Source organism: Cervus canadensis, chromosome 5 (assembly GCF_019320065.1).
Source record: "Cervus canadensis isolate Bull #8, Minnesota chromosome 5, ASM1932006v1, whole genome shotgun sequence".
Lineage (NCBI taxonomy): Eukaryota > Metazoa > Chordata > Mammalia > Artiodactyla > Cervidae > Cervus > Cervus canadensis.
In genome coordinates, this window is record NC_057390.1 from 59121067 (window position 1) to 59148578 (window position 27512).

The window sequence follows — 27512 nt, forward strand, 5'->3', positions numbered from 1 at the left end:
CAGATGATAAAATCCAGATAGTGCTAAAGCATCTTCCAGTTACACTTGGAATCACACACATAAAAGCAGTCTGTTCAGTGTTCCTTCACTTAAGCACCTCATAATGTGTGTGGGTGGGCCTGTGTTACACAAAATAGGTAAACACTATGTAATTCTACATTCTATTGGCTGAGTTGAGAATTCACGTCTCCCCTCTCCTCCCTAAGGAAGTCTGTATCCTAAAAGAGAAGAAACGGAAGGAAAGCACTGAACAATTTTTAACACAGACTGAATTTCAAGTTATGGAATACGGTACTTCAAAAGGGAGTATTCTATTTCTTAAAAGGCTGACTGAATTGACTACATAAAGGTTCTCTAAAAATGTTGGAAATATAAAATTCTGAACTACCTTTTCATGATAAAGTAATAGCCTATTTTAACAGATTTAGTATAATATTTAATCTGTTAAGAAACATCTACTTAAAAAAACAGAAGAATCAATATCATATGCAAAGAAAGATGGCTCTTTTAGAACTATCCAACGAAGCAGAATTTTTGGTTTTGTTACAAAAAACTACATTATCCCAGGCATAAGAACAGGTGAGCATTCAATCACATTTCCAATTGATCATGCTTATTTCCAGATTTATACTTTAAAAACAGATTCACTGGATGCTCATGAACATAGAGAAATGATAGCAGTCCTCAGAGGGAGTTGGGGTTGTATAAGTTTCACCAAACAGCCACTCAAGGACCTTACTTACTGACTTCAGCAGCTTTTAGATCCTACTTGTAAGCTTTATTTGAAGAGTTACTGCCTGCTTTTCCAAATTTCCCTGCACCTTTTCTTAAGAAATGTGTTTTCTTATGGTGAAGGGTTATACATAGAACCTGTTATTCCTCTACACAGCCAAAAATAAACCTACTCTGTGCTTAATTACATTTCAGGTTTTTTTAAGCATGCTAAATTAAGTTACAAGAGCAAATTCTGGTCCATACCTGTTCAACAAGCTGCACATGCAAACTATCTATACTCTCACCCATTAAATTGTTGTTCAGCTTGAGTCTAGGGAGCAAATGCACTTATAGAAAAATACTCGGCAGCCCTAATATCTACCAAATAATAGATACCCTAGTATCTACTAAATAGTAGTAAATTAGGGTATCTACTATCTACCTAATACCTACCAAATAATATCTTGTCACAAAATGAACCCTCTTCTAGCTTATAGCTACAAGTCTACTTCTGTTGCTACCCAGCATTCCATAACTATGTCACATCCCCTGCAGCTATTCTTGAGCAAATCTGCATAATGTTTCTTTTGCTCATTATGCTGGCAGCAGGCCCACTTAGGTTACTGTGAAGTAAATCTGCTCAGGTAGTCTGCTTTTGTCCAATGTAGATACATGCTCAGTCCAGGAAACCTTTTTGTCAAAGTAATCTGGGCATACTCTAACATTTTGCTATTTGGTGATACTGCCACGTCATGTGATTTCAGGCTGATGAAACTGCTCAAGAAGCCGGACGTGACGGGTCCAATACTCATACTAAACAGAATGTAGTTGTGACTGACTATGCCTTAAACTTGACGCCACAACAAAACTTGAGGACCTGCCATTCTTGAGACCAATAAACTGACTCTCTTATTAACTTGGGGAGTGTTATTTCTTGCTCACCTCCTAAGGCAATCAAATAGATCAACAGCTCGTACACTGTCCATGACTTATCTTATAATGATTAAAAACAGACCATCAGGAGTATAAAAATTCCTTACGTAGTTCAAGCTCTGTGTTTATACCAAATAATCTGAAGGAATATATTTTTCTTAAAGAGCTCCAAGAAAACACGAAGACAAAACCTCCCTATTTACTGAGAATGATGAACAATTTTAAAATGAGACAAAAGACCCATATTCATAACGGAAAAGGGCTAGAATTAAATTTTTAAGCTTTTCTTTCCCAATCTGAATTGACTAGTTATCTGGGTTTTTTTTTTTCTCTATGAACTTTTTTTGCTTTTTACATGTGGTTTATTTTTTATTTACAATGATGTCTGATTCAGTAATATCTCGTTGTTTGTTGATGTTTAGTCGCTAAATTGTGTTTGACTCCTGCTGCCAGGCTCCTGTGTCCATGGGATTTCCCAGGCAAGAATACTGGAGTGGGCTGCCATTTCCTTCTGCAGGAGATCTTCCTGACCCAGGGATCGAAGTCGCATCTCCTGCAGTGCAGGCGGATTCTTTCACTACTGAACCACTGGGGAAGCCCAGTCAAAGACAAAAACAAAACATTAAGTAGTTTTGTTAACTGGTAGGAATCAAAGTTACCAAACTCTGACAAATGGACCTTAACACCTCAATAACCTTTCCCCACCCTTCTCCCCAGTCTGCCTTGGCTTACAGGTGTCAAACTTCCTTGTCTTCACCCACAATATCTGAACTTCTGGGACTTATCTCAGTTGGGCTGGGTTTTTTTTTTGATACCAATGATAAACTTTCAGTACCCTGGAAACTTAAAATCAATACAGAAGAAAAATAAACAAAACAAAGTGCACTTACCTCACAATGTCTATGCCTTTTCAGATGTTTCTTTTCTTATGCCTTATTTTTCTTATCTGTTGTAGTTTAGGTTTTGATTTCACCTTTGAACACGACTTCCCTCTGAGAGCCTGTTTCTCCTCTAAAGGTCTCTGAATACTTCTGAGGATACAGTCAAGGACTCTTTCCTTCTAGGCGCTTTACCTCTAGCCACACCCACAGCAAGTGTGTAAACTATTTCATCCTTTAGTTCCACCTCACTGGTGACACTTATGTCATGTTCCTCTAACCCATAAGGCAAATTCACATAGATGGCCTTGGCTATTCCCCAGTAAGCTTTTACTGAATATCTACACGTGCCCAGGTTTTTACCTGCCAAACGCACCTAACTCTAATCCTTTTGAAGAAAAGGTATTTGAGGTCTAAGATTTTTCAACAAGGCATAATTCTTCATTATTAGGGACAGGAAGAAGAACAACAACAACAAAAATATCATTGGTATTCCTGTATCATATAACCACATTGTAAAGCTGGAAAGAACCTTGAAGAATATCCTATCAGCTTATCCAATTTTCAGTTCCCTCATTTTACAGATGAGAAAAGTCTGTATCTAGAGAGGGTAAGGTATTTGATTAAGTCATAGTACTAAGTAGTGGAGCCAGTTAATAGATCTTTTGACTTCTACTAGGTTGTTTCATTCGTTTTGGAGGCAATACCACGAAACTAAAGAAAAGAGCAGTCAGCTGACACGTGACTCATACCCTGTACCACAGTACTATCATGTGAGATGGCCAAGACTGACCTCTAGCTCTATCCTTATCTGTGTGCTGTTACTTTATACCATAAAGAAAAAGCTGAAAATTAGACAAATAAAAGTTTGATGATATGTGTATCATGGAGATTTCTTTTTTAAAAAACACATAAATGATCAATAATTACACACAAAAAAATGCTCAATATCAACAGCCATTAGGGAAAGGTAAATCAAAACCTGAATAATGAGACACCATTTCACACCCACTAGGATGGCTGTAATCAAAAAGAAATATTGTCAAGGATGTGGAAAATACAAAATTCCCGACCACTGCTGGTAGGAAAGTAAAATAGGGCAGTCACTTTGGAAAACAGTCTGTCAGCTCCTCAAAAGATTAAACACAAAGTTACCATATGACCCAGGAATTCCACTCCTGGTAACATATTCAAAAGAAATGAAAACACATATTCAAACAAGATCTGTGCACAAATGTTCACAGTAGTATTATCCATAACAGCCAAAAAGTGGAAATAAGCCAGATGTCCATCAACTGACGAATGGATAAATAAAATGTGGCACATCCATACAATTGAATGTTATCTGGCAATAAAAAGGAATAAAATACTGATACATGCCACAACATAGGTGACCTCTGAAAACGCTATGCTAAGTGAAAGAAGCCAACCAGAAAGGATTACATATTGTATAATTCCATTTATTTGAAATGTCCAGAGTAGGCAAATCCGGAGATAGAACTATGATTAGTGGTTGCCTAGGGCTGGGACGGGGTCGGGGGGAGAGGGGGTCGGGAATGGCAGCTTGAGGGGGCAATGGTTAAATGCCATAGGGTTTCTTTTTCAGGTGATAAAAATGTTCTAAAATTGTAATAATGGTTATACAACTCTGTGACTACACTAAAAAACCACTGAAGTATACACTTTACATTTCAAATACATGGTATATAAATTATGTCTTAATTAAACTATTACATTATTAAAGAAACAAAGCATTTCCACATTAAAAAAAAAAATGCCACAGACTCTAGATCACTGGATGCTGGCATGCATGTGGAATTCAAGTACTGATCTTGAACTTACTACTTCTTGAACCAAAGAAACTGAGGGAAACAATCATTTGAACATTCTACAAGATAGACAGATTTTCACAAACAGAGCTGGAGACTACCAAACCAATTTGCTTTTTGTACAAAAATCATAATATTCACAGTCAGGCTTGGAATTTTTAATTTTATATTATTTCAATCTACCTTTTATTGTAGACATTCTTGTTTGGTTTTGCTGACATCTTACATCACCTTCAATAAATACGAGTGAAGGGTGTTCCCCTAAGACCAACTCATTAATTCTCTGATACAAACTGAGTGTCCAAGAATTCAATTCAATTCTGACACTATCCACCTGGAGGAGTTAGCGCAAATCCCACAGATTAAAGGACTCAGCCCCATAAAAGAGCCCCACTTCAGCACTTACGATGCCAGCTGCAAATCTCAGGCAACCCTTAATTTTGCCATAAATCGGGGGATCCCATGACTACCTCTTCAGGTTCCCTAACTTACTAGTATGGCTCATGCAACTCAGGAAAAAACTTAACTTACATTTACCAGTTTATTATAAAGGGAAGTGTTATTTAAGTATTTTGAGTATTAACTAGCTTACAGTCTCATTTGGCTAAATAGCTGAAAACAGAAAACTAAGATCTAGGTTACCAGATGATGGTATCTCTCCACAGCAGGATTACAAAGAGCCACCCTTCTCCCAATCCTCTAGATTCCACTAAATGCCTATTAATGATTTCCTCTACTAACAACAGCAATTGTGGGCTTCCCTGCACTTTAATTAGCTTAGATGTTTGAGTAATTTTCAAACTGAGGCCTATGATCTCCTTACTTTTAATTTTATACATCTGGAGTCACATCTAGAGTCTAATAATACAATTCCAATTCCAACAAATAGTATTGAGCATTTACTATAATGCCAGAAGCAATAAGAATATTCAAACTAATGCAAAAGGTATGATTCCCTATACTACCACTCATTTACTCAGAGTTTGGAGGGGAAAAGGTGTAAACCAATCAGTCCAACCCAAATCAGGTACCATATTAAAGCAAAACGGAATAGATAATGTAACATTTCAAGAAAAAGTATTACCATGTTGGTGGAAGAGCATCCAGGGAAAGGTTCACAGAAGGCGAGGTATTTGAGTTGGGCCCTGAGAGACAGACTAGATTTGGATAAATGGGGAAAAAGCATTTCAGGTGGAAGAAACAACATGTGTCAAGATTAAAAAAAAAAAAAAAAGTACTGTGTGCTCAGGAAAGGTTAGGTTCCCAGGAACTGAAAGGTAAAGAAGAGCCTGACAGAGCAGGCCCTAAGAGTCTGGGTAAAGAGACTGAACTTTTCTTTCTTTTTTTTTGAGACTGAACTTTTCTCTGGAGTTAGTCAGAAGTCTTTAAGGAAGGCTTTCAGAAAAGGAAGAAAACAACTTGCATGTATTACCTATTATATAGCAAGTAAGAACTTTACATGTGTTAAACTCAATCTTTACAACTGTCTATGACAGGTAAGGAAATTAGGCTAAATTATGTGCTCATGGTCATTCAGAAACTAAGCGGCAAAAGTTGAGATCTGAATTTAAACATACATCCTGTCTACCATTCTACCTGGCAAAATTCAATCAATCAAGCCAGGGCCAAAGGATGTCTGGCCATAATGTCCATGATCAAATTTGGTATTATGTCAAATTATTTTTTTTAGTCTGCTTATTGCTACATTATGGTAAATGGGTTTTTGCCAAATGTGAGTAGACTGTTGGGATAGCTTGATCTAAAAATATAGGCTGGAGTAGACACATTAAGGGCTTACCAGGTGGTGCTAGTGGCAAAGAGCCTGCCTGCCACTGTAGGAGATGTGAGAGACAGAGATGTGGGTCTGATCCCCAGATCAGGAAGACCTCCTGGAGAAAGGAAGGGCTACTCACTTCCAGTATTCATGCCTAGAGAATCCCATGGACAGAGGAGCCTGGTGGGCCATAGCCCATAGAATCACAGAGAGTCAGACACGACTGAAGCTACTTAGCATGAGACACGTCATTTTGGGGTTTCTTGAGAAGTTATCTTGAAGAAAGAGCTATCTTTCTGACAGATTAAACTAATTACGAGATCTGAAGACGAAGAGGGAAATACATGCCAACGCATTATAACGAAATGGATGACATAAGCCATAGAAAGCCCACAAAGACACAAGCAGCACGGCTCCTTTTTCTAGTTACTGATTCTCTTCACAGTGTTTTGGTAATTTTTTACACTTTATTTATGAAAATCTATATTGATGAATACAGAAGGCTGGTGGGCTCCCTGAGCATTTGTGTATGTTACTATTCAATTTCTCCCAGATGAACAGTCTTCCCTAAAGAAGGAAAAAGACCCTGGGATCACCATACAGGAATGGGTTTGTACCTGTCCTTTTCCTCAGGTCCATGGGTCAAGAACAAACCAGTAATGTGCAAATGTGAGATCATCTGCATACATGTTTCTGGAAGACACATATATAAATAAGAATCTACATATAAAGCTGACAGTTATTGGGGTTATAAAGAATCAGACACAACTGAAGTGACTTAGCCAGCATATAAAGCCGAAGGATGCTTATTAAGCTATTTAAAACTAGCCAGGCCAAAACTAACCAAAAAGAATGTCTGATGTTGGACAGGGTTTTCATATTTTTAGGTTACTGAGAACCAGGACAACCTTACTACAGTTCAGTTTACCTATGAGGATGAGGAGCTGGGTGGGGTAAGATTGGAAGGAAGCTAAAGAAATCACTTGTCAGTTATGATCTTTAATATTTCTGCAATAAAATATAAAACCTCAGTTTAAAAAATTCAGTTTCCACATAAAGAAAAAGTATGACAATAATTACTGATTCCTCTTTATATCTTGACAATAAAAAAAATCTCTTCACACTGTATTTTTTCAATCATGGATAGATTACCAAGACCAGAAAAAACATTCTCTTGAAGCATATTGCAAAAGCCCAGGCTGTGACATAACCCTTAGCTGATATTTATTAAACAGAAGTAACAAAACATGGGAAGACAAAAGCATAAAACTCATCCAATCCCAAGCCATTAAGAGCTGGCTTGAAAAGTTTTCAAAGACCATGATTCTGTATAAACTTGTTGGGAGACTGTGTTTTAGTAGATTATGGCCATCACAGCAATGTTTCCTAAACAATGTTAAGTAAGTCAGGTTATTAACACTGCTGAATTGGAAGTAGATGCCTTCTGGAACTCTGTTGTGTTAGAAGTATATTCATAGAGCACCAGGATGAGCTCCCTGTGCTATACAGCAACTTCCCACCAGCTGTCTGTTTCACATGTGGTAATGTATGTATTTCAATACCACTTCTCAATTTTTCCCACCCTCTCCTTCCCAGCTCAGCCTGGTGCTCTGTGACCACCCAGAGCGGGGAATGGGGTGGGATGAGGGACGGAGGTTCAAGAGGAAAGGGACATGTGTACACCTATACTGATTCATGTTGATGTATGGCAGAAACCAACACAACATTGTAAAGCAATTATCCTCTAATTAAAAATAAGTTTAAAAATCTTGAAACGGCATTTAACTCTTTCTTTAAAAAAAAAAAAAGATTTATTTATTTTTAACTGCGCTGTCTTCGTTGCTGTGGGCTTTCTCTAGTTGCAGAGACTGGGGCTCCTCCTTGCTGTGCCCAGGCTTCTCATCGTGACGGCTTCTCTTGCTGCTGAGCGCAGGCTTCGGTAGCTGTGGCGCATGGGCTTAGCTGCTCCGTGGTGACGTGGGATCTTCCCAGGTCAGGGATCAAACCTGTGGCCCCTGCACTGGCAGGAGGACTCTTAACCACTGTACTACCGGGGAAGTCTCCTAACTATCTTTCTTGAACTCTATTTCCAATCAGATTTTGACTGCAACAATTGCAGTTTTGCTACCCATAGTTCTTTTCCTTGTTGTCAAAGGAGTTTTGTACCTGAAACTGGAACTAACCCGGAAAATCGAGGTTGTTGCCTCAGTTAACCATTTGAAAGTCAGAATTCAGCTTCCCTTTAACTACATTTGTTAGGAATGACCACTAGACAAAAAGAAATCTATTTCTCAAACCAGTTCTCCACCTTAGTTTACTGACTTTTTCCCAACCAGTCCTCTCAGATAAAACCAGATTATTTCCAACCATATCATTTAGAATCCACATTCTATACACATCAGACACCTGAAAAGAAGGAATGCTGTTAAACTGAGTTCCCTTTTAAGTAATTTCAGTTCAAATTAAGACTGGGTAGATGAAAAATTTCAGTTTTCTTTACATTCAAAACTGAAAACCTATTTGTATCAAAACTGAGATACAAAGGTATGTGCGTATGGTAGGTGGTGGTGGGGAGAGTATTGTTTTAAAGCCCAGCAAAATAATACTGTCTTATATGGATATTTCTAAAACAGTAACTAGTTCAGTTTATGAAGTGCCTACTATGGGTCAGGTACTGTAAGAGAAATTATAGATACAAAGATAATTGAGAAATATTTTAAAGAAGTCCTTAAAATTAGGGAAAACTCCTTTTCCCCCTAGAATTCTTCTGAGAGTTCCTACTTTTAACCATTTAATGGTCTTACAAGCAAATAAACCTATACATGATACACTTCTGTGCATTTAAGGCTAAGTGATCAGATTCCAAATGTACTTTTTAAAAGTACTGTATACATTTTAATTGCCACCAACACTTCTTTATCTTTCCTCTCCAACTACAGAGTATCTTTTTATCAGACCTCAAAAATTTCCTAAAATTTTACCTTTTAGTCTTTTAATCTAAAATCTCCTAAAACTTTACCTTTTCAACCTTTTAACATAAAATTTACAGACTGAGTTGAGTATGTTATCTATAATAAGCTTTTAAAAAATTCTTAATTTGCTCCTGCTGTTACCTTTGTTTGCCCTCATTATGCTTCCTGCCCTTACTGGAGTTTTATTGTAGAGTATATATATTTAAATTTCCACACATATCTTTGAATTTCATACAGTTTACTATTCTTAAGGAGAAGTTTCACTGTTGATATTTTCACATATTACCATTGGTCAAAACACTGAGTTTTATGTACATTAACATGATTATTTTTCATAATAGAAATAAGATTTAATTAACATACTGCTCTTTCTCTTAGAAGGCTGTGACACAGACATGAAATTTGCTCTTTGGATCTATACATTTGGAGGGCTTTAAGGGTTTTTTGGTTTTGTTTTTACCTTAGACCATGCAGCATTTGGTCTATCACTGTGTTTACTAACCAAGTAGCTACAAAGACAAATAGCAAAGCTTCCTATTCATTCCACTAAATCAATTAGGTTATTCACACATTTATTGAACACTTGCCAAAAAGCTCTTTTTTGGTATCAATAAAAAGTAACCTAATAATAAAGGTTTATCTTGTTTTTTGGGGAAAAAAAAAAGCCAGGGTTCTCCAATTCACTGTTACTTTGCAACTCTTGATTCACTTGCCTTCAATATTGTGTAGGTGGAGGAAAGAAACCAAGACATTCAGAACAAAATGTGAAGTCAAGGGAAATTTTTAGACAACAAATAAATTGTGAAAATGACTTAAACTTACTGTCAGAACAATCTTTTGTAGAGAAACATAAATGTAGGCAGTTTAATATATACCCCTGACATTCAAAGAAAAAAATACTAGGCTCAGAAGACCATAAATTCAGATCTTATATGTTTAAACTACTCTGGGCTCTTTTTCATGTATTTCAATAAACTGCAATTAAAATCATATTCGAATTGGCTTTGTCTAATAGCTCGTGAAATATATTATTCCCTTTTTTGTTATTATGAAAGTGTTCTTCAGTAAATATTTAGACTATTTACAAATTTTCTAAGACCACTCATTTAATGTCACACTGTATTGTGGAAAACCTACTTTAAATGTACCATCCTATATTTGTAAAATGCCCTAGTATCTATATAAAAACCAAGTAAATAGATACACTGCTGATTCTCTAAGATATAGAATACAGTCTACAACTGCTAATATTGGTGATCCATATAGTCACAGGGATTTCTTTAATAATGACTCTAATGTTAGATTAATTTAGCACCCCCTAAAGCAATGTATGTACTATTACGTTTTTTTTTTAATTGAAGGATAACTGCTTTATAGAATTTTGTTGTTTTCTGTCATGTACTATTAAGTTTTGATTAAAATCACTGATTACCTACAGAGAAACAATGTAATTTTTGTGAGAAATAATTCTCAAATTTTTATTTACACTAGGAAGAGTTATTATGGTGGCTGAAACAGAAAGGTCCCCAATTGATATGTCCCAATAAGCTCCATTACTTCGATTTTAAGTTTTAAACCCTGTGTCTTCTGAATTCACTGTACTTCAAATTCTTTCCAACTTCTTCCAAACATAAAGTGCCATGGCTGTCCCTCTCTATGTCACATATACCACATATTTTTGACAAAAATGAAACTGATTATATGACAAATGCTCAGTAAACAGTAATTGTTTTAATGTTATCACTATTTAGTTGAAAAGAAATTCTGTTAATGTTTCAAGACCCATTTTGATTCTCCTTTTCCAATCACGAAATTTTTCCTTATCCCCTGAACTCTTATTCTTATAAAACCCTTGCATTATAGGTATGTATGAGCTTATGCTATCTCCTATTAAAGCTGAAAACTGCAAAATAAAAACTGTTTTCCTCATTCTGCAGCACTTAATAATAAAGGAAAAGATGATGTTAAATATACATTTACATTAGATCCTTTGGAGTCTTCATTTTAATTTGGTGGATAAAGTATAAATATTTCTATGATGTCAAGAAATTTAAAAGAGAAAACTAACATTTCCTAGAGACTACAGAATATTAAAGCTCTGTGGGGATGGATATATTCATTCATATACATATTAATGTAACATAAGAACTAGAAGCAGGTATCTAAATGATTGTATTAGAGACTGAAATGTAAATAACATTTACCACTTCATATTTTTGATGTTAAGAAGAGTAATTTTACAGTATCATTTTTTCAGTAAGAATCTAGTTTTCATTTTCAGACTAAAATCAGTCATAGAAATCAATATGTGATGCCTTTACTAGCATCCCTTATAACCCCTGACGCCTCCTCCTCTCTCTAACGCCCTAAGTGTCCAGGAGAATCTTTGATTTTATGGTTCTTTGTGAACTTCTTGGTCCAAGAGCCCAGTATGCTTAAGGCATTAAGGAAGTGTTAACCTAGAAAAAGACGTTAATCCATAAAGACAATGCCTTATCTCATAAAAACTAGCTATCAACAAATTGGATTACTACAGCTAATAGGAAAATTAGTAGTATGGTATTTGTTAAAACAGCACCAAATTTTAAATTTTGATACATTCTTAAAGCTCTTCAGAGGTGAAAATTCTAACAATTCCCATTTACATACCGCTTTAAAATAGTAATTTAGAAGTGAAATCACACAAATTTCAAATTGCACCAAATATTATATTAAAAAATAATCGAACTGATCTTTCCTAGTTGAGTGCTAACTCTTAAAATGGAAAAGATACTACAAAGTACATCTATTTTCCACTGGGCAACAATCAATCAATCACCCTTCAGGTGGTATAATGATATCTTCATTCCCCTTTTGTACATACATATAGTTTATGTGTGTCTGATGTAGTTGACTAATCCTCAAACTCAAAAGCTGGGTACATCGCTCTGTCCCAGACAATCTGAACCTCACATTCCCTTGGCCACAGGGCAGTGGACGAGTATGAATCCATGAGATACAGTAAGACTTTTGCTGGGACTTCTAGGGAAAAAAGATAATCAATTTTTTCAGATTAAGGATTTAGGGGCTGAATGGACTAAAGTTATCTTTTGCTCATGCATGGCTGGAGAATAAAGTTAACACTGAGGAAGCAGTACTAAGATACATACCGAAACTGAGTCTTGCTGACTTTGAGCCATGGGTGCAGCTATTTTTGATGCTACACCTATCCTGGACCAGTTTACACAAACCCTTATAAATTGTCCCCCCAGCTGGCCCCAACCTAAGCCAGTTTCAACGGAGTTTTCTGTCACAATAGAGTCTTAGCTGATATTATAACCATTTTAAGTGTTTCCCCAAAGTAAATACACTAGGTCATAGAATTCAGTTCCCAAAACAAGTAAAAACAAGACTCATCCCCATAGAAGATTCTAGTTTTTCAAAGTCCACTCCTTCTCAAGAACCTCCTACCCTACCTCCCTACTATGTTCAAAGGCTATGAAAGACTGTATCTTCTGCCTTTATACTGTCTAAACACAAAGTAAAAAAAAAAAGAAAAAATTACTGGAAAGGAATAAGAATAAAAAATCAACAGTGGGGAAAAAAGAAATAAGTAATGGTGGGGGCAGGGGGGAAAAATCCGCTATAGAAACTGTAAATAATAACCAGATGTCCTTTAAAGCTTATAAGTTAAGCAGATTCAACTACATCTAGAATGTAATATAAAGATATCATAATGATTTTAAATCAAAGTTCTTATTCAAAAAGCAGCTGATAAAATTTAAAGGAAAATACTTTGGGAAGTTGAAATATCTTAGACATCTGAAAACAGACAAATCACTACATAATTTCAAGAGGTTAATCAAAATCATAGAAATTATTAATTTTAAGCTTACTATGTGGATACAACATGTTACTGAGCCTCCAAGTCATTCTGAAAATTTCAGCCAGAGAGAATTTAACAGAATAAGTAAAAGACAACTAAAGCCACTTAACAGTAATATAGAATTAGGACTTCCACTTTCTAGGGATTTTGGTGACTTAACTGCTAACAAGAAAAGGGAAAAAAAAAAATACACATGGAATAAAATGGAATTAAGATGTATATCCTTGTGTTTCTCATATCTCCGTGGTGGATTAGTCTCTAAGTTGTGTCTGACTCTTGAGACCCCATAGAATGTAGCCCACAAGGCTTCTCAGTCCGTGGGATTCTCCAGGCAAGAATACTGGAGTGGGTTGCCATTTCCTTCTCTAAGGGATCTTCCTGACCCAGGGATTGAACCCAGTTCTCCTGCATTGCAGGCAGATTCTTTACCGATTGAGCTACCAGGGAAGCTCTCTCATATCTTACTGAAGTGAAATTTTACCTGCATATTTTAGATCTTCTGTATTTCAAACACCAGGTGTGAGTGTTGAAATGAATTATAGTTCTCTTATGATCACAATGAGACCATTAACTTAGAGTCTGTGTGCAAAAGGATGAGATAAATTCTTACTGGTTGAGATGAAGTGAAACAGAGTGTTTAAGGGAGTCCTGGAGTCAGACCGTCTGTGCTGACGCCTGGCACTGTCATTCAACAGGTGTGAGACTTGAACCAACTTCCCTGAGGCTCCGTGTACTCTCCTGTAAACCTAAGATAACTAATAAGTAATAATCTTCACATGTATGCAGTGCTTATCAGAAGTGCCAGGCATATTTCTCAAAGACTTTTACATACTAATTCTTTAATTAATTCTTAAGAGATGTTAATGTTTCTAAGAGACAAATAATAATACCATCTCTGTTTCACAGAGAAGGAAACTGAGACCCAGATCAGTAAATTACTTACAAACATTACAGTGTATTAACTTTTAGTCTAACATTACCTATATTATTACCTACCTCAATGAGTTATTATGAGAAAGCAACAAAGTGCCTAGGACAAAGCAGCAGCTCAATAAAGCTTTACTGTTACAGTTCTGACTGTCAACTTCTATTTACTTTAATATTTGTTTTGTCAATTATCTTAAAATGATTATTTTAGTATACAAACTATTTCCTGCTAAAGAGAAATTGGGGGGAAATTGGCTGGAGATTAACTTTTTTGAAAGGTAATAACTCATTGTTCAAAAACTTCTGCAGTCTAGTGCTCTTCAGGTTCCCACTAGTTTGAGCACGAGAATCGGAGTTACATTTGAGACATCCATGGAAAACAACTGTACATATAAGTCTGGAGCTTGGGATGGAAATAAAGACCTGGAAATCTCCAACATACAAAAGAAATTACCTAGGAAGAGTATAGAATAAGAGAATAAAATCTAATCTAAGACTAAGCCTTGTGGAATTAAAAATTTAGGATTCTACAAGATCAGCAGCAGCTTCTGAAAGACATTAAAAAAGCAACAGCATTACGTGCTGGTGTAAGGTATATGGTGTCCTGGAAGTGAAGAAGAATGTTTAAAAAAGTAGGAAGTACCAACTGATATCAAATGCTGCTGAGAAGTCAGGTAAGATAAATGGTGGAGAAGTGTCACTGGATTTAGCAACACAGAGACAGTAAGTGATCTCCACAGCTTTTTCCTCCTCTACAAAACCAAATCAGGATGCCAGTAAGAATAAACACAGCTTCTGAGTTTTGAGCACCTACTGAACACTCAACACTGTGCTGAGGGCTTTACATATAATTTCTACTCCTTTCAACAACCCTATCTGGAAGGTATTCAAAGCTTTGAGAGGTAAACTGAGTCAACTACATAAGGCTGCTAACCAGTGAGGGAGGAATTTGAATCCAATTTTCTTCAAATCAAAGCCTCTTTCTATTCTACTACCATACTAACTTGAATGACTGACCACCTATGAAGTTGGTTCTGGAAAAAGAAAAACAGCAAAACTCAAGAAGCTGTTAGCCTGAGAAAATAGGGAATGAGTCTAGGAAAACAAAAGACTTCAAAAAAACCAAGTTTCATGGATGATGTGAAACAGATGGAAAGAAAGAAGTAAAGATTTAAAGATCCAGCAAAAAGAGCCTCATACCATCACAGCACTTTCATAAAGCAAACTCTGGTCCATGGCATACAGTAGTAGCACATCTGGAAGACTGTTAAAAACGCAAAATCTCAAGGCCCATCCAGACTTACTAAATCAGGATATGCACCTAGTTATGACCCCCAGATAACTCACACACTGTATTAATGTCCAAGAAGCCCTGGTCTGTTATCATTACATAGATGAAGATACTAATCAGGTTAAAAAGTTTGCAGACCTAGAACTCAGGCCTCTTCTCTCTTAATTTAGGATACGTTCTGCTTCATTATGTGCCCTCCAAACAGACACAACATTACTATGACCTTCACTAACCTGAGGTTTTGCCACAAAAACACTTAGGAGTTAAAATGAGTCAATCAAATTATCACTGACCATTTTGACTTGTTCCACTTCACTTGGAATTTTAAGTGCACCCATGAATTTTCTCCAATCACTTTTTCTTAATAGTGCAACATACTTTAGTCCATTCAGGTTGCTATAACAGAATACCATAGACTGATGGCTTATCAACAACAGAGATTTATTTCTCACAGTTCTGGAGACAAAGAAGTACAAGACTAAAGCACTGGCAGATCTGATGTCAGGTGAGGGCCAACTTCCTCATTCACAAATCTTTTTGCTATGTCCTCACATGATAGAAGGAGTAAGAAATCCCTCCAGGGTCATTTACAAGGTACTGATCTCATTCAGGAGGGCTCTGCCCTCAAGACCTAAATACATCCCTAAGGCTCTACCTCCAAACACTGTCCTATTGTGGATGAGGTCTCTACACATGCATTTTGGGCAGGTATAAACATCAGTCTACAGTACTGTGTGAAATATACACATGCTATCCCTGACTACAAAAACTAAGAATGCTTAAATTCACCTAGTGAGTTTCAACTCTGATGCTCACGTGAAAAAGACAGTAAAGACTGGAGAGGGAGATGTCCTATGGGAAGTCACAGAATCATGGAGTTAGAAGGACCTTATAAGGCTGAGATGACAGATTTCATCTAGAATGCCAACCATATAGGTGCTGACAGTGCTGTACCAAAAAGGAGTCTAGGGCCATTTTGGGGTTAGCTATTAGCTTTATCTGCCATGGGTCAGTTCCAAGGAGGGCTCTCATAGAGTTCCTGACCTTCCTTGTAAAGAAAAGGAAGCTAAGGCTCGAAGACATTAAGTGAAATATGTGAGGTGCATCCCAAATAAATGGACCAGAACTCTACACCTCTTGACTTCTGAATCAAGAGACGGTCTTTTCCAGAACCATACTGCTTCTCCTGTTGGATACATTTATTAAAAATAGCAAGGCATTTTCATGTAGTAGATAATAAAAATCAAACCAATTAAAATTTAGCTGGGAATAAACAAGTCCTTGAAATTTACAAGTCCTATGATAAAGACTTAGATGAAAGTACATTCAAAGATTTAAATGAAGCCCACAACCTCTAAGTTGTATCACTGTGATCCATGAATGATCTCTGACTCAGATTGTTTTCTGACAATTTTACTTCATGGTGAGTGTTTCCATGTGACAATTCTTCTTTAGAATTTAGCCATGATGACTCAGGGAACCTAGGTGCTATGAAGGTGCTTTCAATTTAAGAGGTAGGAGGAGAATGAGGGGGCATACTGAATTGTTAACAGCCTACTCAGCTTGGAAAAGTAGCAAATCCTTTTTGGAAGCCATTTAAAAGACAGCCTCAGGAGGCAAATTCCAGTGAAAGTCTTAAGAAGACTGGTCTTTAAGAACTCAACTATCTACAGATAAACTAGTGTGCCATTTCTATAAGAGATACAACCAAGAAGATTCAGTAAAATGGGATTTACTTTCTGTTGAGGAAGTGTTGGTGATGCTCTCTGCTGAACAGTTTAAGAGTCTACCTCAAAATTCACAGCCCTTCAGTGACCTGACAGGACTAATTCAGAGACAGAATCTTCCTACTTTAAACGAAAATTACAGTAAGGCAGTAGGCAAATTTGAAAAGCTTTCATATACATGAAGTCTGTCTATAGGACAGTGGTTTCTAATTAGCAGCTCATACTTTATAAAAGACACACACACACAGTTCACACATTTTCTCATGAATGATAAACTTAACTAGTTTTGTAATTTGGGTCTTTTAGTCCTTTGGTACATTTAAAGTATGGTAGTGAGAGACAATCTGAAGAAAAATCCATTATGTTAACTGTAGTCTAAAATTAAAGAAAATCAGCTTTCAGTGTTTCCAGTACATGCAGTTCATTAAATCTGGTGTAAACCCACAGGAACACTAAGTACTGTGGATAGTATCTGCCAAGAACCAGGAATACAACTCTAAGGTTCTGAAGAACCACACACCTCCAATTGTTTTCGCTTATTATTAAAAAGTAAAATTAAACCAAATTGTGCCTTCTGAAGATTAAGGCAACTGACAGATACCTTGAACACTACAACTAGCAAAAAAATCGGGGCCAGTCACCTTATAATTCACTCTACGGAAGGAAGAAGTTATAAAGGACTTCATCACATTACTGATCTTTTTCTCCTTTCCTCTCCACTATCAAAAAACAGCTCAACGGAAGTCCAGACAGTTTTTCCCCAAGGCCATTTATGATTAACTATTATTACAGTGATGATAAAGTTCTTGATTGTTTGACATTTTCAGAAAAGACAACAACATACACCAAAAGCTGAAAACAGCTTTTGAAAATCCACTAGGCTAGCTGATGTATAGATTCTGGATGGATGCAGGATTAACTTATGAGGCTGAGTTTATTATTATTTTCTACATTACTCAGTTCAAAAAGTATTCCATCCTATTAGGTCAGTTATCTCTGAGTGCCAAGTGATACAATATACTATCTCTCCACTAGAACACACACCATAAAAAGGGCAAGAAAAGATAAAGAGAAGCTAACTAGGTATGACACATAGGAAAAGTACTACACTTGCCATCTACATGTCACATCTTTTAGGCCCTTAATTCATTTCAAATCCACTTTATAAGTATAAAAAATGGCAGAAAAAAATGTGGAAGAGCAATGGGCTCTACTAAAGCTGGTGAAGGAAGATAAACAGAGCCGGGGCAGAGTGGAGAGATGAGCATGAGAGAGAGATGAAGTCAGAGAGGTGGAATATGAGTATTTGCAACACACAAGGTGAACAGAATAACCTGGAACCTGATGCTGCAACCATGAACAGAGCTTAAGTAATAGACTGAATTTTCATATAACTCCATAAACTATTGTTAATCACTGTCATCATTATTCACTCCAAAATGAAATACAGGCTTTATCATGGTCACAATGTTCAAGTCAATGTGAAATATAACATGGCCCTTTTGCAAAGCAACTTTTTTCCTTTAAAGAGAGGCTGTATTTTTATTACTACTCTTTACTGAATTTATAAGTTTGAATCTTAGCTCATTAGGTCATGGACACTTAAGTAGATCCAAATTACTAGGTCTATCTGGTCATGGTTACTATTTTGTGACAGCCAATTTTTTTCTTTCCTTCTTTCTCCTGCTCTCTCCCTTTTCCCTCTTTCTCTTTCTCCTCCTTCATAAGTTATTTATTCCACAAAAAAATGGAAATGAGAAAACAGCTTGATAATCCTACCACCAAATCCAAAGACTGACTGTTATCTCAAGTACAGTCACCTCTTAAAATTTCAAAGTCCTTTCCAAAAAACTACCACCACTTTTATTTCACAGGTAAATCAAAGATAGTTTGTTAAAGACTTCCAGAGTTATTGGAAAGCCCCAAAATTAAACATGGCCTATGTTCCATGCTCAAAGGATAGTGTTTAAAACACATTAAATAATCCAGCCAAGCAGCTTAATCCTAATAGTATGTGCAGTATATGAAAAAAGGATCTGGCTATCTACCTATCTATCCACCAAAAGGACAAAAACTCTTGAGTGAATTAAAGAACTAGATTCCTAACAATTTTCTGAAAAATAGGAATCTTGGTTAAAGTATTCCTTATACAGTTACGTATTTACGTGCTTAGTGGTCACTGTTAGTAACCTATTATATAATAAAATTTCATAAATTCTACTTAATTCCATTAATTTCTATGCTTGTTGCTATTGTTCAGTCGCTGTTGTGTCTGACTGTCTACGAACCCATGGACTGTAGCACACCGGGTTTCCCTGTTCCTATCTCCCGGAGTTTGCTCAAACTTACATCCATTGAGTTTGGTGATGCTATCTAGCCATCTTCTCCTCTGCCACCCTCTTCTCCACTTGCCTTCACTCTTTCCCAGCATCGGGGTCTCTTCCAATGAGTCAGCTCTTCCCATCAGGTGGTCAAAGTATTGGAGCCTCAGCTTCAGCTTCATTCCTTCAGGGTTGATTTCGTTCAGGATTGTCTAGTTTGATCTCCTTGCAGAGATCTACATATCATATTATTGGTTAAAGAAAATACTGTACCTTCTTATTATGCATAATTGACTAGAAAAAGGATATTTTCTTTATTCAATGTTACTAAAAAGCATTCAAATGTTAAGTTTCTCAGGTTGAAAAACATTCCTATTAAAAAAATGAACTAGTATAAAAATTTTCAAAACTAATAATCTTTACATTGTCCTATAAGTAGATGATTTAAAAAAAACTCCTATTGATGGAGTTTTTTTTTTTTCGGGGAAGGGGAGCTTTCAAACACTTGGAGGATAAGGGTCTGATTTTTCTGTAATTTTAATAAAGATTTAAAAAGAGTTCTTCATGGGAAATCAGCATGTTCTTGAAACAACTACTAATCTGAGATTTGAAACATGAACACAAGAAGACTTGAAAGCCAAATTCCTAACACTAACCGCATGCTAGTCTTTCAATTCCAAGTGTATGCCATAGCAACAAGAAAGTTACACAGTTTCATTATGATGATAAATGCCATCTCTTCCATTTTGGATGCATGACACAAAACTTATCAGCAATCACTGTTTCGAATACTTAAGTATTAAGAAATATGCATGGTCTTGTGTGTATGTTATGTGTTTTCATGTATGAGACAGAACTTAAATATCCAAATGAGTATAGTTTCTTCCATGTTAGTCATTCTCACAGGTTATATTCTTGTTCTAAATGATGCTACAACTGTCTAGGACATTATTAAAATTCCTCTTTAGTCTATGAGTAGATCTGGTTTTCAGAAACAATAATGGCCTTCTCTGAGTAGATCTGATATTCACAAATAGCCTGAAGTTATTTCCTATTTTCTCTCTGTTAAAATCCTTTCTGAGTCATATCTGATAAATAAAATGAGATACCATGTAGCTAATACCCCTTTTCCTTAAAAACAAGGAGTAAATAAAAAGTAATGAGCTATTTTCATGTGTGGCTCTTAAATTGGCTTAGAAGGCAATTCTTTAAAAGTTCCAAAAATATTTGAGTAATGCTAGTATTGTTGATGGAGAAGGAAATGGCAACCCGCTCCAGTATTCTTGCCTAGAGTGTCCTGTGGACAGAGGAGCCTGGTGGGCTGCCGTCTATGGGGTTGCACAGAGTCAGACATGACTGAAGCAACTTAGCATGCATGTATACTTTGGAAAAGGAAATAGCAACCCACTCCAACATGCTTGCCTGGAGAATCCCAGGGACAGAGGAGCCTGGTAGGCTGTTGTCAATGGGGTCGCACAGAGTCGGACACCACTGAAGCGACTTAGCAGTAGCAATATTGTTATGCATAGCTTCCAGGGTGGCTGAAGACTTATTTTAGATAAGTGTATAAAATAAATATCCTTACTCTAAAGGAAGGATGGACAACCAAGTCCTATACAAGTTGGTCTCCTCTACCCTCCACTTACATTTCTGACTGCTTCAGTCGTGTCTGACTCTTTGCCACTCTAAGGACTATAGCCCACCAGACACTTCTGTCCATGGGATTTTCTAGGCAAGAATACTGAAGTGGGTTGCCATGCCCTCCTCCGGGGCATCTTCCTGACCCAGGGACTGAACCCATGTCTCTTAAGTCTCCTGCATCGGCAGGTGAGTTCATCACTAGTGCCACCTGGGAAGCCCCGTATTTCTGACCATCCCCTGCTATTCTCTCTCACTCCAACCCAGACACACTGATTTTCTTGTAATTTCTGGCCTTACAATCAAAGTTCAACCTCAGGGTCACTGTAATTGCTCTTCCCTCCACCTGGAATGTCCTGCCCCAAAATTAGCTCCAAGGCTTTTGCTCTCAACTCCTTCAGATCTTTACTCAAATAATTATTACCTCTGCACTCCCAACCCATGTATCCCCTCTTCTCCCTTTCTGCTTTATGTATGTGTGTGTGTGTGTGTGTGTGTATAAAACTGTTAATTACAGAAATTTTCAAACATACACAGAAGTAGAAAGTAAGAAATCTCATCTGTCCATTACCCAGTTTCAACAACTTTCAATACGTGGCCAATACTGTTTCATCTATGCTCCTCTCTCCTCCAAATTATTTTAAAGCAAAAACTTCGGATATCATATTTTAATTCATAAATATCTATCTCCAAAAGGTAAGGCTCTTGTTTTAAAATTACATTACATGTTCAATACATTATACCCTAAAAACCAACAATTCCTTTTTATTAAATATCCCAATGTCTAAATTTCCCAAATTTTTCATCAATGTCTTTTACAGTTAGTTTGCTCAAAGCAGGATCTAAGGACCATACAATCCATTTGATGGATATGACCCATGAGTTGCTTTTAAAGTTATATTACCCCTCCCTCTGATTTCTTGCTATTTATTGATTAAAAGAATCCAGGCCATTTGTCATTAAAAGACAAAATATTTTATTTGTTTATTTTATTGTCTGCGTCATTACTAAAATGTAAACACCATAAGGCAGAGATTTTAGTTTGTGTGCTATTAGCATTTAGACCAATGCCTGACACATAAAAGGCATCCAAAAAACATTAAATGAATAGTTGGCATTCATGCCAAAAGTGCACAGCAGAAATTGCTAATCACAGCACTCTGTCCTGCTGAGTCTGAACCAGGACTCCATGTTTTCTACATGGCACTCTAGGCAGTCACCACCAGGCAATCAGATTTGGTACCCAAGTTGAAATCTACTAGCTATATCTGCCACCTTTAAAGTAAGTAAATTTCTATTTCCAAAATAGATCCAACGAAACTTGTATTTTGAAATTTAGCTGAAGCTTAGCATAATAAATTACTGACTGTATTTCTTGTCAAGTATGTTTCAACATTTCTTAGCTCATTTTAGACAATTTAGGGGGAAAAGCAAATTGAAGCCAAAAAGTTAACAGGAGAAACTGCAGAACATGGTGGGAAACTGAGTGGGGGTACTACATATTTTTAGAAGTAGCAACATCCCAAGAGGTACATTATAAAGTAAAAGACCAGCAATAAACTCCTCAAAAAGGAAGTAAATAAGTAAATTACATGTGTATTCAATTAAAAACTTTTTTTTAACTACATGGACGGTCACGATTAACTGGGGGATGACAAATGTCAGGATTTTCTCATAGGCATCAGCAACATATTCTATTTTCTGTAAATGGTATTATGAAGTGTAAAAAAGTATTACGCGGGTGATACAAGGAGTAATTGTAGAACTCTATTTCTCTGAAACGGAGTTTATTGTAGCAAAATATCTAAAACATGTACAACATTCTGAAAAAATAACCAGGTCTTCTTAGACTCATTTGCAACTCAGTTCTTTTACAGTACCTGATGAAGCTCTTTCCCTTTGAGTTTATTTCTGAAGAAAGCTATGCTAATTGAAGGGCTTCAATCAGATGTTCATGTTTCAATTAGTTACTTCTATTTAAAATGAAATAAATTCTCTGACTCAAGAAATCTTGTGGTTTCTCTTTATCTTGCAAATTCATTCAGCAAAAACAAAAACTATGTAAGACCTACTACATGCAATTATTTTCAACCTCTGGAAGGAACAATTATTAGAACTGCTCTTTCGAGAGAATACACACACACACACACACACCCCTAAAAGCTAGTGATACAACCTGAAATTATATCTAGTTCTTTCAGTGTCCAATATTTCTTGCATTGAGGTTCCTACACATTAGTCTGGGGGAAACTGTCCTCTAACAGAGGTCGAACTTTAACAAAGAAAACCAATAAACCCTCATTACCATGTGTGTAAAAAAAAAAACAAACCTCCTAACAACTCAAATCCCTTGAAGGAATGATTTCTATTTACATTTCCTATGTGATATATTTAGAGGGAATCTGGAAAACATGGCTAGAGATCTATAAACAGAAAGTGCTAAATGGAATTCACTGTTTACTGACTTTAGCTAGAATTTTGTCCCTTACATACTGTTGCCAGGAATCTGTAATACTGTACTCTTTAAAAATATCTTCATCAGGTTTCCTTCATTCTACCGATTTTCTTTCTTCTTTCTACTGGCTTTTAAATTTTTTTATCCTCCTCAATTAAAAGACACAAATGTAACTTCATGGAACAGCATGATTTTTCCAAAGAAACTTCTAGCACCACCTCTCAGTTCCATCATGTTCTTGTCATTATGTTTTCACACAGACAATTAAAACAGACGTAACAAAATAATCCATATAAGTCTTTTTGATTCAATAAATATGAGAAAAGGTCTCTACTGATGTGCCATGATAAGGCGTATTATGTGAGAATGTTAGTTTTCAAAGTCTTCCAGATTAAAATCTCTTAGCTACAGAAGCTTCTGTCTGAAAACTGTTCTTCACGGAGCACGACTACTATAGTCCTTATCATCTGACCTACTGGACAACCACAATAAGGCATATTCTGAATTCAGAGAACTCTTCATATAGAAGTGACATTCTGACAACCTGAAAGGAAGCTGAAACAAAGACGGATGGAAACATATTTAGGCTTCCCCTTGAAACTTGGCTCAGCAGCATTCAGCAGTACTAGACTCAGTTCCCTGCCCTGTGCTTTTCAGTCATTTCCTTTAAAGGGTTCCAAAGCAACTAGGAAACCTGCAATGCCAGCCTTTTGACAGTCAACACTAACTTCTGCCTTTGGACTCCAGTGACTGAGCAGACATTGTGTTAGTAGCTTTCTTAAAGTTGAAATAAATGCCTCTGGTAAATCTGGTTTGTAAACGCTGTAGAAAAAGTTCAACTTAACCGACTGTACGGTCACTTCAATGAAAATATTAAGGAGAGCACAGATTTCTCCCTGCTCCCAAATCTTCCAGGAAGAGACAATTCCCAGGATCTCTTTTTCAAAGTCAATAAATATCACTATTATTATATGACAGCACTTCTGTATTATTAATAAAAATCTAGGTGACAGTTTTCTCTTTAAAAGTCTTAAATTTATTAGATTTAGTATTATAGCCACTTCACTACATGCATCTTTCCATACACTTAACTGTTTTATTTTTCAACTGTTTTAAAGTCACGATCTCTTTCAAGATACTACAGAAAGAGAACAGGTTAGAAGACTGGGGGAAAATATCAAAATAAGAACATCCTTCCCTTTTCTGATGGAATCACCAGAATCTAAAATCTAGGGGCAACTATAAAATACAAAATTAAATTCAAGAGAACTGTGGATAAGAAAAAGTCTTGTTACTACAGTTCTGATCATTATTCACCTCAGGAAATAACTAGTAGAAATAATGCTTGATTTAAATTTACAGTACCTTCTAGTTTGGGTCAACTACAAAAATAAACCTGTCCTCAGAATTATCTTCCTCCACAAGAGGTTGTTGGTACGAGTAAAAAAACATAAAGAATTTATATGCTGTATTTGTACAAGAAGGACAATGTTCTGAAAGATATAAATCTGATCACTCTGAGAAAACATTTTCTCTTTGTTAGTTACAAAGAAAACGCCATAAACTGAAACAAGAACTGGAGAAATTGAACCTTCTCCACAATTCAAAAATCTAAATTCACACTACTATGCAAAGTAAATAACAACAAAAACACTTTAATCGTTCTGCTCAATTATAAAGGTGACCCATACTCAAGGTAGAAAAAGACAAAGCCAGTTCTTAAACAAAAGATCAGCTGCTATGAAAACAAAATAACATTCTGCAGACTAAGAGAAGTACACCGTCTTTGAACCAAAACAAATAGATGACCTTTTCGTATATTTAAAGCTTCAGTTCTTAGCACAACCAGCACCTTATGGATAAGGCGCTCACTCAATTATCTGATGACTAAACGATGGGGAGGCTGTTGGCGCTATTAAAACCAAGACACATTTCCTTGTGTGCAGTGATTAAAATCTGTGAAGCCTACGTTAAAAAGTCTCTGTCCTCCCACCCCCATCCCCCATCCCTGCTCGTCTGCCTTGTAAGAAACCTACACACACAAAAAATAAAAGTAGATGGGTGAGGTGAGTTTATGATCACAGTATTTTCCCCACTCCCGGCATTTTTCAAGAGACTTTTGAGGTTAAAATTCAAACACTATGTAAGAAGAGTTATTGTTTGAACTACCTAACAAGTACCCCGACCTCTTTTAGACTTTAGTTAGCCTGTAAGTAAAAGGAACATCTTTAACTTTTTTCCACGGGGCACTGGAGAACGAGTTTTTACTCATAAATGCTTTCAGGTCTTCAGACACCAGGTGCGGTGGAGGAGCAAGCGTATCCATCAATTAGAGAGCTCCTCTGGGCCTCAGTTTACCCACTTACACAAACGGGTTTATTAACTTGTTTCGTCGGGGCCCCGGAGGTGTAATTAATTAGTGTTTTTAAGTGCTCTGAGATCCAGAGATGAAAGGAAACGCGAGGGACACGCAGAGATGATGACAATAATCATAATAAAAAGAATGACTAACTTGGAAGTCTGTGTTATGTAAGGAAAGGAAAAAGAAGTTATCAGTGTCGCACAAACAAAAGAAAAGCCCACGACCCCTTTTGTTTCCCTTTGGTTTCGGTCTCGCTCCCCGCCCCCGCGGAGCTCCCCTCCGGCAGCTGGCGACCCGGCCCCGAGCGCGGGGCTCGGACTTGGCCACCCGCGCGCCCGCTCCCAGGCAGAGGGGGAGGGCGCGCCGGGCCGGCTCCTGACAAAGGCGCTTCCTCCTGCGAGGGCGCGGGATGCCGGCGCCGCAAACTCCGCTCCCGGCCGCCTCCGGCGCGGGGGCGCGCAGGCGGGCGGGGAGAGCCGGCCGGCCGGCCGCCCGGGCAAGCCGCTGAGGAAGTTGCGCGCCTGCCTGGCCCGCACCCCTCGGCGGCCCCGCCGCGACCCCTCCTGCGGCCACACTCACCGGACAACTGCTGGTGGCCGGAATCCCAGCACGGCCCCGACACCCGGAGCGAGGGGGGAGAAGTGTGCGTGCGCGCGGATCGCGAGCAGACAGCCCGTTCCGCCGCCGCCTTGCTTGCCAGCCGGCCGAGCCCAGCGAGGGGAAGTTGGCCGCGGAGCCGAACGCTGTAGAAGCCGCGGGCGGAGGAAGAGCCGCGAGATCCGCTTTGTGATGCGCTCCGGAAGGGCTCGAGGCAAATCCGAACGCGCGGCGAGGCTGATGCTGCTGCTGGAGGCGGCGGCGGCGGCGGCGCCCCCCGACGGTTCCACCGCCTCTGGGTCTCTGACCCACGCTCGGAGGGAGGGGAGGGGACTAGCGGGAGGGCGGGACTGGAGGGAGGGGACGGGGCAGGGCCACAGCGGGAGGCGGTGCGGCGGCGCCGAGCTGTCTCTTGGGAGTTGTAGTTCTCCTCAAGAAAAAAGATGTACTTTGTTGTTGAGGACGCGTCTGCGTTCGCTAGGCACTGCGCATGCTGGGGAGCGGGGGCGGCGTGGGGGGCGGCTCGGCCCTACTGTTACTATGGTTACCGACACCCTAAGGAAGGGAACGTGTTAAGCGAGGCTGCTGACTGAACAAGGCCCTCCTTGTATTATGGTACTGTTAGGGATCCCACTTTTGGCTAGTCCTTTTACTTCGCTCCACCCCCAGCTTCTAGCCTCATGACGCCAAGTGCCCAGTGAAATCTGACTTCCTCACCATATCTCGGTCTTCCCTGCTGCTTAATTTTATCCCATAAATTCGGGATCACAAATACCCATTTCCCTCCCCTCCCGCAAATGTATCCTCTCTGCCTTAAATTTAAGGTTCTTTGTTTGTTTGTTCTTTAACCTAAGACTTATAGAAAGGTGTTAGTCGTTCAGTCATGTCGGATTCTTTGTAACCCCAAGGACTGTAGCCCCTCCAGGCTCCTTGGGATTCTCCAGGCAAGAATAGTGGATTGGGTAACTGGTCCTTTCTCCAGGGGATCTTCCTGACCCAGAGGTGGAACCCAGGGCTTCTGCATTGCAGATTCTTTACCATCTGAGCCATCAGTTGCTTTCGATATCTTAATTAATTAGGTTATAAAAGGGTTAGGAACATCACCACTGTTAGAGTCCCATCATTTCTTCACTCAGTCACATCCAACTTTAAGGCCAGCAAAGGTTAAGCTCAAGGTTAAGATCACTATATCTTACTTGATCCATGTTAAAAAAAATTCTAAAATTTTA

The 27512-nt window shown here is 37.9% G+C and overlaps 1 protein-coding gene across 1 annotated transcript in view; it reads right to left on the reverse strand.

Annotated features, from left to right (window-relative positions):
* PELI1 (pellino E3 ubiquitin protein ligase 1) overlaps window positions 1-26397 on the reverse strand; it is a 53705-nt gene extending 27308 nt beyond the window's left edge. The window contains exon 1 of the mRNA XM_043468888.1: window positions 26266-26397. The gene's annotated coding sequence lies outside the window, so the exon portion shown is untranslated. The remainder of the gene's footprint in view (window positions 1-26265) is intronic.
* Between the last annotated feature and the right edge of the window lie 1115 nt (window positions 26398-27512).